The sequence below is a fragment of the Stegodyphus dumicola genome, chromosome 12 (assembly GCF_044657685.1).
Source record: "Stegodyphus dumicola isolate Sdum_Otavi_A_Nest chromosome 12, ASM4465768v1".
Classification (NCBI taxonomy): Eukaryota; Metazoa; Arthropoda; class Arachnida; order Araneae; family Eresidae; genus Stegodyphus; species Stegodyphus dumicola.
The window spans coordinates 85,269,765-85,280,814 of NC_140779.1; positions in this window are offsets into that span (position 1 = coordinate 85,269,765).

The following is an 11,050-nucleotide window of genomic DNA, read 5'->3' on the forward strand; positions in this document are numbered from 1 at the left end:
CCGAGGTTACTACCCCAAGTGCAAGACTTTATTGAATTGAGAAATCCGACTACACTGGAAAAGTTATTTGAGCTAGCAATCCAGTTTGAAAGTAGAAGAACGGCGGACGTCGAAAGAAGACGCCAATATCAACAGCGAAACCAATTTGGTACGCCAAGACTACAGCAAACTCAAGCACAGGGCTACGGAGAAAAAGCGAATCAGTGGGCAAGGAAACCCGAGCATTCAAAAACAGCCGGCGAACGTCGACAGTTCAATAGCAACCCAGGAAAAAAGTCTCAAGGCCAGTGGAAAAAGAAGGAAAGCACGGAAAGGAAAAATAATTTAAACTAAAACGGATTTCTGCTGACGAGAGGGTGCGGAAGTCCGAAGGCCACGAAAACCCCTGTTCCTACAAGTTAAATACAGTAATGGTGAAAAATTTGACTCTTCCGAAGATTGAAGTCTTGGTGAATAATATCCCAGCCACCGCACTCCTGGATACCGGCGCGCAGTGTTCCTGTGTAGCAGAAGAGTTTTTTAGGAAGTATTTTCGCAAATACCGCATATATAATGCGGATAATACGACAGTGTTAGCGGCGCAAGGAGAAAAATGTAAGTGCGTAGGTAAAGTACCTTTGTATATCCGTATCAAGGACGAACAAGTAAAGGTGATAGTTTTTATAGTAAAGAATCTGCAAGCACATTTAATTTTAGGAATAGATTTTCTTTCAGAAGCACAAGCTACGCTGGATTTTAATGAAGCGTCCCTTAAGCTGACAATGAAACCAGTTCGTACAGAAAACGCTGAACCGCCGATTAAAACTTGACCACCTCCCTAATGACGAGCAAGGAAGAATCCGACAAGTGGTAAGTGAATTTGCTTCGTTATTTAGTGATATTCCAGGATTTACTCAGGTTACTAACCATAGTATTGACACCGGAGATGCAATGCCAGTTCGTCAAAAACCATACCGGTATGATAAGAATAAGGAAAAAATTATAGAATGGCATATTACCGATATGCTACGTAAAAAGATCATAACGCCCATCTCAAGTAGTTATGCTAGCCCGGTGGTTTTATGTAAGAAAAATAATGACTATCATTTGACGCATCCAAAAAGATGGAGATTCGCTATTGATTACCGTAAATTAAACTCCATAACTAAATATCCGGTATATCCGTTACCGATTATAGAAGAAATTCTAAGGAACATAAAATCAACCAAATTTATGACGACTTTAGACTTAACGACTGGTTATTTTCAAATAGGGGTGAGGCCTGAGGACGTGCCTAAGACTGCTTTTATAACCAAGTCTGGCACTTATGCATTTTTGCGTATGCCGTTTGGCCTTTCATGGGCCCCGGCAACATTTCAGCGATGCATGGACATTGTGTTAAGACCTGTTCTTGGAAAGTCCACATTTATCTATTTAGACGATATCATTATTACTAGTGATAATCTCGACCAACATGTACAGGATTTAAGACAGGTGTTTTCTTTATTAAATGAGGCCGGTCTAAAAGTTAATGTCGAAAAGTGCAAATTTGCAGCCCCTGAATTAAAATATTTAGGTTACAAAATATCTCAAAAAGGGATCGAGACAGATGAATCAAAAATAATCGCTGTACAAAAGTATCCGACTCCAAACACGGCAAAGAAGCTCTCTTCTTTTCTAGGACTTTGTTCATATTATAGGTCCTTTATAAAAAATTTTGCAGCTATTGCTGAACCATTGTTAAAATTAAAAAGGAAAAAGGCAAGATTCTCGTGGACGGCCGAAGCCAATAGTGCTTTCGAAAAATTAAAACAAGCATTAACGCAAGCCCCTGTGTTGGAATTTCCTGAAAAGGATGAGAATTTAGAAATTTCAGCGGATGCTTCGGATTATGCGGTAGGAGCGGTACTTTCGCAAAATCAGCAGCCCGTGGCATTTTTTAGCCGAACTTTAAATCAAACACAAAGAAACTATTCCGCGACCGAGAGAGAGGCACTTGCAGTTCTGTTAGCAGTGCAAAAGTTCCGAGTCTATTTTGGAAAGGCGCCGATAACAGTGTACTCTGATCAAAGTATAGGAAACAAATTTTATTATATACAGATGAAAGCCACACTCAAATACTACTTTTCTACATAGTCACCATACAAATTAAGGCATTTATCTTAGCGATGTACGAGCTTGGAAATTCCTTCGTCGAAAAATTCGGCCGCCTGCGCCTTCAACCACTTCGTTACCTCTTCTTGCAACTGTGCGTCGTCATCAAAACGCTGCATAGCCAGCCACTTCTTCATTGCTGGGAATAGGTGGAAGTCGCTCGGTGCCAGGTCGGGACTGTACGGCGGATGAGGAAACAACTCCCACTTAAGATTCAAGAACTTTACGAGTGACATTTGCCGTGTGGGGCCGGGCGTTGTCGTGAATCAACAAGATCTTAGAGCTCAACATTCCTCTGCGCTTGTTTTGAATTGCTCTTCTGAGTTTTTGGAGAGTTTGGCAATACCTTTGAGAGTTTATTGTAGTGCCTCTTTCCAGGAAGTCCACCAAAATTACACCTTTTCTGTCCCAAAAAACAGTCGCCATCATCTTCCTTGCCGACATTGTTTGCATGCATTTCTTGGGTTTTTGGGGAGAACTTGTGTGCCCCCACTGCATTGATTGCAATTTCGTTTCACAGTTCACATGTTTCACCCATGTTTCGTCACCAGTAACGATGCGATCGAGTAAAGAGTCACCATCCTTATGGTAAGCGTCCAAAAAGTTCAACGCTGCAGCCATTCGCTGATTTTTGTGGTCCTCTGTCAAGATTTTTGGAATCCATCTTGCACAAAACTTGTGGTAACCAAGCTTTTCGCTGATGATTTCGTGCAACAAACTTCGCGAAATTTGTGGAAAACTCAAAGAAAGTTCCGTTATTGTGAAATTTCGATTTTCACGGACTTTAGCATCGACTTTTTCGAGAAGTTCGGCGGTCACTATGCTGGGTCTCCCACTTCGATCTTCGTCGTGAACATTGGTTCGGCCATTTTGAAATCTTATGACCCACTGACGCACTCCACCTTCAGTGATAATGTTGTCCCCATACACTTCACGAAGCTGCCGATAGATTTCTATCGGTTTACAGTTTTTTGCAGTCAGAAACCTTATTACTGAGCGCACCTCGCAGCTCGCGGGATTTTCAATTAACGCAGACATTTCAAACCGTCACAGTATCTGAACGGAGCACAGCACGAACCTCTCACTAGCACGGCTAGATGCAGACTGAGCTGCTCTGACCCCAAGATGGCCGCGCTAGCCCCGCCCCTAGCGGACACAGACGGAAACGTAATCTACTTCCTGGATGGCCCTCGTAGATTGTACTCAGGGAAAAATTTATCCCCAAGGTTAATAAGATGGGCACTCAAGCTGCAAGAATATAATCTGGTAATCAAGCATACCCCTGGAAAGGAAAATATCGTAGCAGATGCCCTATCAAGGATTAAAATAGACGAACAAGGCAATACCGTAAAGATGGCAATGTACAATAAATTCCCGAGAAACTGTAATAACCGAACTGGGTAAGGATCCTGAGTTTGGAAACATTTATGAGTATTTGAAGGATCCTGAAAATTTTAGCCACCAAGATATTGTGGCGATAAGAAATAGGGCTGCCCATTACGAACTAATAGATGGTCTATTATTTTATACGAAAACTACGAATTCCAACAACGAATTTCGACCTGTTATCCCAGCTAGTCTTAGATTAAATATCCTGCAGGAGCTCCATGACAGCCCTTTAGCTTCTCATGCTGGTATTCGGAAAACTATCCAACGCGTACGCGAGGCAGTCTACTTTCCTGAACTGCAAAAGTTAACAAGGGCGTATGTCCAGTCTTGCCCAACATGTCAAGCAGTTAATTATATTAATTTCCGCCCGGCCGGGTTTCTAAATAGTATTAAATCCGAATTTCCAAATGAAATAATTGGCATCGATTTACTGGGCCCTTTCCCAAAAAGTCAGTTAAATAAAAGTCGCTATCTCCTTGTTATGGTTGATCATTTTAGTAAATGGACCGAAATTCTTCCCTTAAAACGAGCCTCCGCGAAATTAGTTACTGATTCTATTTTAAATAAATATATTTTAAAATACGGGGCGCCCCTAAAAGTTATATCGGATAATGGTCCTCAATTTGTAAGTAATATATTTGAAGACATGTGCCAAAAACTGGGCATACGTCATTTAAAAATGGTCCCGTATCGGCCGCAATCAAATATAGCGGAACGGGTCAATAGAAATATAGTGAAAATTATCCGTAGTTATGTTAAAAATTTTCATAAAAGCTGGGATAACTATGTCAATGAATTTGCTTTCGCCCTTAGGACCGCAAAACATGATACAACGGGCAAAACTCCTGCTGAGTTATTTTTAGGCAGAAAGATTATAACACCGTTAGATAAATTATTTTATGTGCAACAAAGAGCCCCAGAATTTAAAATGGGTCATATAGAAAAACTAATAAAAGAAGCAAAAAAGAATACGGAAGTAGCACAAAGAAAACAGAAGCTCTATTATGATTTGAAACGACGGGGAGTAACTTATAAAGTAGGGGATGAAGTTTTAAAAATTAAGCATTCACTTCTTCAGCACCAGAAGATAAAACTGCCAAATTTTTTCCACGATTTGAAGGACCATATGTTATAGAAAAAATAACTCACGCTGTAGTAGTGTTAAAAGCCAGAAATGGTGAAACCTGTTCCGCAAACATTGATCAAATCAAGCCCTACTTCGATTGTAATAAAATGCAAATATTTTCAGATCTTTTGCAGGATCCGGCACGGCAGACACCGCAGGCACAAGCTCCAGAGGTGGAAAAACGACAAGTACAAGGGCAAGCCAATAAGAGGCAGGAGCAAGTGAAAAGAAAATTGCCACGCGGAAAAATTGAAGGTAGCAAGAAAAAGAAGCCGTTCCACCGTCCAGAAAAGAGAGTTCACGAACACCCCCAGAATGAAGAAGGGAGAAGGACAACGTATGTGAAGAGAACCAGGAGAAATGACGGCAACTATAACCCGGCTCTAAAACGGAAGATCGACTCATCCGACAGGACTCTCCGCAGTAAATGTAGCCGAACTGCGGAAGGGCCATCAGCGGCGGAGGAAAAGTTACAAGGAAAATTTGAACGGCCAACAACGAGGTCCAAGCAGGAACACGACAGAAGTTTCCCGGTTCCGCCAAGACCAGCTGCCATCAAACGGCCAAGACCACAAGCAGAGGAGAAAAAGAAGGTATTCAAGGGTGACCGAACTGGTGAAAAAAGGAAGCTTCCAGAGGAAGGCACTGAAGGGCGAGCCCGTACAAGAAGGAGGATAAATCACACAACTATCTGCAATACCTTTAAAGACTGGGCCCAGAAAAGGATGTCCGAATATCACAAAGATAAGTAAAATTTTATGTTACTTTGCAAACTTAAGTTAATCTTTCATTCTTACTGCAAGTGGCAGATTTCAAGAAGTTTTACCTCATGCGAGGTCTACCTTTATCGCCAAAAGGGCGAGAAATGAGTTGTTACCGATTTTCGTATTATGTTTTTAAATTACTCGCGCGTAAAACTAAAGTTGATGTATAATAGCGTTGTGTAAAGACTTAAAATATTGAAAAAAAAGTTAGTGTATAAATTTTATTTAAAACATTCTAGCAAGAGAGAAGTTTTAGTCTGAAAGACATTTTGAAATGTAGTATTTCAATGTAGAAAGAATTGGCACTTGCTTTGAAAAGAATAGAAGTTAACAATGTACTACTAATGTATGTTTTCAAATGTGTAAAATTAACGGCATGTTGATATGTTCTTATATACAATGTGAACTGTTATTTTAAATGTTAAGAAATACCGTGATATGGTAAAAGTGAATGTTAAAATTTTTTTATTCGTGTGACTGTAAAAAGACTAAAGCATGGCGAATATGTGTTAAAGGTTGAATGATGTAGTTAGGCTCTCTGACGCTACACTTTAGAGTTAGACACTTTCAGAATAGTACCTCAGGGTTTAGAGTTGAAATTAGAGTGTGTTAAGAGGTCTTGTTATGTTGAATTTTAACACGTTAGTGTTTTGATTGTAGGAGGAAGTGTGGAACACGTAGACAGAAACACATTCGTGTTTGGTGTTCTTTTACAACACATGTCAGAGAGCACGGGGAGAGATAATTAAAAATAGACATGAATAGAATGAAATAAGAATGTTAAGAGAAGTATAATTGTATATGTTACTTGCCATTTCATTGTGTAACATTTCATTAAACTAGTTTTCCTTCCAGATCTCTGGAAGGAACCAGAATTGAATAAAAGCTCCTGTTTAAATGCAGTACAGATGAAAAAAAAATTGTTGTATATCCTGAGAGCTGCTATTGTAAAAAAAAAAAAAAAAAAAAAAAAAAAAAAAAAAAAAAAAAAATTTTCTTTCTTTTAAATTTCTAGTTTCTAGCGAAGTATGTTTGTAAAAGATTGGCCTCGCGTTAGATTCTAGAGCTAAAAGTTTTCAACAAGGTCATTTTAGACCTCAGTTTCAAACTAATTAACTCTGGCGGGAAGTATGTAAGGATCTTAAGTTTTACTAACGCTTATTTTTTATTTTAAATCTTTACTATCACTTCTTATTTTCTACTTCCGGCCAGAATTATAAGCGTTAAGGTTTTTATGCAAAGTTGTCTGGCGAACGCCAAGTATTTAAGTTGTGGCTTTTTGCCAAGCGAGAGAGAGGAAGGAGTTGAGTCAAAGCAGGCCGCTTACCTTAGAAGTTACGCAGTTGCTGTTTGCCTTCCAGGCCAGAGGTTTTAATCCTCTTGATAAATTTTAAAACGTATTGTAGTGTTCACAGTCTCTGTACTACATACGCTTCCTGTTAATATAAGGCCAATCTTCCACGTTTATTAGTTTAAGGTTAAATGAGAGTTTAGTTTTATTTTTATACTTTTACGTTAGACCCCGAGTAGCGGGTCAGTGTATTCCGAAGTACGGAAGTTATTGTATATAGAGAAAAATAAAGGGTTTTGTATACCCTTCATGTGTATCCTGTCTACTTACCACAATTAGTGAACATAGCTTTAGTAAGCTCTCTGTTCCGAGTCAGGTCCTTGTATGTTCCCGAAGAAGGTAAGAAGGAACAAAGACACTGATAATACATACAGATATGTATGTAATAGATTGGACAGGTTTAGCACATAGAATGATGAAAACTGCAGACAAATGCAATCATGCATAAATAATTTATCTCTGGACATCAAATTCCTGACACACATCATCAGAGGACAACGATGCACCCCACAATTTTGAAAGTTTAACTCATCTTCAGACAATGGGTGTACAGAGAAACGGCCAATGATGTGTTGGTTTCAAGCAAGGAAGCAGAAAAGTTCAAAGTACAAGGAAGCAGACACATTCAAATTAGCATGGAAGAGATAAACACGTTTCGGTTTCAACAGAAATTCTATTCAGTGACTGGATAAGGCAATGGTAAATATTATGGCACACAACCTGAACAGATTATTAGCACCAGACACATGATAGTTAAAAAAAAAAAATGTTACATTCAAATCCACACATTAATTCTATGCAATTACAAATTTAAAATAAGAGCAGAATTATTAAATAAAAAGAGATGATAAAAATAATGAAAGTTAAGATGAAGTGACTCAGAGCTTAAACTGCGCCGAAGCCCGGTTCCGGTACTTCTTAGTTTTCTAGCCTAGGCTGCACCAGAGCCCTAAATAAGAAAGCTCCAACACTTCTTTTATGTAACTGAACAGCAATTTCAGTAGAAATTTTATATTTACCCATAAAGTTCTAATAAAAATTGCTTATTAAGTTTTAATTTATCTTTTTACATTTTATTTAATTTTTTAATTACTTTCAACTTCAATTATTTTAATAACTAATAATTAATTGATATTAAATAATGATTAATAAATATTAATTAAATAATTTTAATTAATGATAATAATTAACTACTTAATTTTTAAATTATTAAGGATTTTAATAGTCATTTTACTTATTTATTTACTCTTGTTTCTCTTTCCTGACGGCCTTCCATAGGACTCCACCGCTTTTTATGTACATATTACTACTTTTGTAAATTTATAAAATAAGAAAGTATTTAGATGAACAAAGTATACAAGTATTAAATATGAGGAGAAATATAAACTACTTAACAATAACTGGACAAACCTGTTCTCAAAGAATGAAATTTGTTCAAATTCGAAAAAAGTTTGGAGGCTTACATTTTTGGATATCAAGACATAATTTTGGGAGATTTGCTAAAGTCTGCTATGCAAATGTCATATAGTGCTATTGTCTTATTTAAGATAATACAAAAAATTAGTTTGACAAGCTTAGACACTTTTTTTCTTAAGCCACTACAGAAATCAGTGTTGCTAGCCCTCTAGTGTGCCAATTCCTTCTACCTCTCATACAGCCTCCTCATTACAAAATGTCACCTTTACTTAGTGATGAATCTTCACCGGGTAAGTCAGACGATGACGCAGCCCATCCATGTAAAGATCTACTAGCCTCATCCTCGTCCCATACATACATACCCCACAAAGATAACAGTATAAGATACGTAGTATATAGCACAGTAATTCATTTACTTATTTATAGTGTACTGTATTTAATCAGCCTTATACATTCTTTGCATAAGGCTGCCTTTCTTAACCTCAACAATCATAAATGATCTTGTTTGTTACCTTGTTAAAATAAAGCTATGATACTGAAGTGAAGATTTATAAGTATGGACTCTTTTACAAAAAAGCACAGAGGCATGTATTTTATTCACAAAGCATTACTTTAATTAAAAAAAAAAAAAAAAAAAAAAAAAACTTTCTAAAAAGAAAATTTTGTATGCTGCAATGAAATGAAATTATCATTTCAAACTTTAAGATACCAACACACTAAACAGCAAGTTATACACAGACTACTCAGAATTAGTGTTAAAAATAGCCTGTTTCATAACAAAAGTGATCATCCATCAGGACTACTTATTTTTATTTTACACTAGAACCACTTGAAAATACTAAGCTTTGGCTTTACAATACAATAAATACTAACAGAACGCCTAAAAATCTGTGAAGTGGAGATCTATTCCTTGAACTATAACTTAAATGCAAATTTACATAAGTTTAAAACTATGGACAAACAGAAATATTTATGTCGAAAAATTCTGATCTTAAAGATTCTGATCTAAAGAGAAACATTGACTATATGGATTAAAAATGTAATTCCAAATTCCTTAAGAACATTTTCAGAAAACATATTTGCCTCCTCTTCACATGAAATTATATTTAATGAAAAATTATCAAGGTGTTGCAGAGAAAAATGTAGAATATTCCTTTAAAAAAATTTTTTAGTACTTAAGATAATAATAACTGAGTAATCTTCAAATTAGAAAAAATCATTTCATGACCTTAAAGTTGAAGGTATAATGCTGAATTTGATCCATAGGAATCTTTTAAACATACAGACATTATCTTCTCAAATTGAAAGGTTGAAAATTTTAGATCTAATTAGTGAATTCTGAAAACTATAATGCATTTGGAAAAAAGATATAACTTAAGGATTCAAGTTCCAAACTGCAATCTTCATTCCTTTCCTAAAAATTTTATAGCAAGGAATGATAAGCATGATGAACATTTTCACCAAGATAAATCCACAAACAAATTACATTATAGTAATATGGGAATCTAAAATGCTATTCAACTACTGTTGGACTCTTAAAAAGAAACACAGCAGAACTAAAATATAGCAGATATTTATTTGGAATTTTACACAATATATACATGTAAAATATTTCATGAGAAACATAAAAAGTTTGTTAATCAAAAATAATGTTTTGTGAGAAAATTTATAAACAAATTTAAAATTAGTACAAAAAATGTCATTAAATTTGCTGTTTAAAGTGTCTGTAATAAAATAATTCAATGTTGTAATTCTTTGTTTATCTTTTATTTCTTTCTTGAAACAACTAAAACTGAAAAAAATTTGAGTTTATTAAAAATTTGAATACTGTAGCCAATCCTTTAACATAAACTGTTGGACTAACTGTGACAACAAGGCTGCCCTCTGGTGAGTAGCCAGAGAAGTACTTTAGTAAAAGCCAAGGCTCCCACATGATAGGTTGTACCAGACTGTTGTTCTGTAATTTTTCTTAATGTTAAATGTAATGTCCGTGTGTAACTTAAACCTGTTAACCCCTTAACTGCCGCAGGCGGCTGATGCGTTAATTGCCCCAGGCGTATATATACGGCCTTCCAAAATACTACCATTTGCTTTGTGCTGCTACCTGCAAAATTATTTGCAAAACTTTGGAATGCAACACCACAATGACCTTGACAAAGTATGCGAAGAACGATACTATTTCAGAGAAGTGTGGGGAGAAATTAGAGAGACGGATGTGTCTAAAGAGGTGAAAGTAATGACTGCGCAGTATTGGCTGGTGTTGTTTGAGTAAAATGTATTTTTTTTTATTCTGTGTCCTCCGTTTTCGTTTACTTTTTGTAGTAGGTTGCAGGAATAAGGAAATATATAACGGATGTTTCAAACCCATTTATCTTTTTTGAATTATTTTTTGATGAACTGCTTGTGGTTCATATTGTTAATGAAACTAACCGTTTTGTAGACGAATATATGAGCCAACACCTTGCAAACGGAAAACCAAGAACAAAATCATGGCATTCAAACAGTTCGAAAGAAATATATGTTTTTTAGGCATACTGATTTCACAAGGAATAACACTGAAGCCTGATATTACACTTTACTGGTCTAAAAATGACTTGATCGAAACTTCATTTCAGGGATCTTTTTTATTATAAAAACATCATTTTTATTACACTTACACCTTTTTATTATACTTTTACTCAAAGTATTAAATTTTGTGATTCAATTTTTTTCTTTTATTCTTTATTTTGTGAAAGTAAACAGTTTTTAGAAAGTAAAACTTGCACTTATTTTCTCCTAATACATCGCATAACTACGTGCGCCTGTGTGAAAAACCGTGGCACTGGGAAATGAATCTTGTAAGTTTTCTACGGCAGTTAAGGGTTTAATATA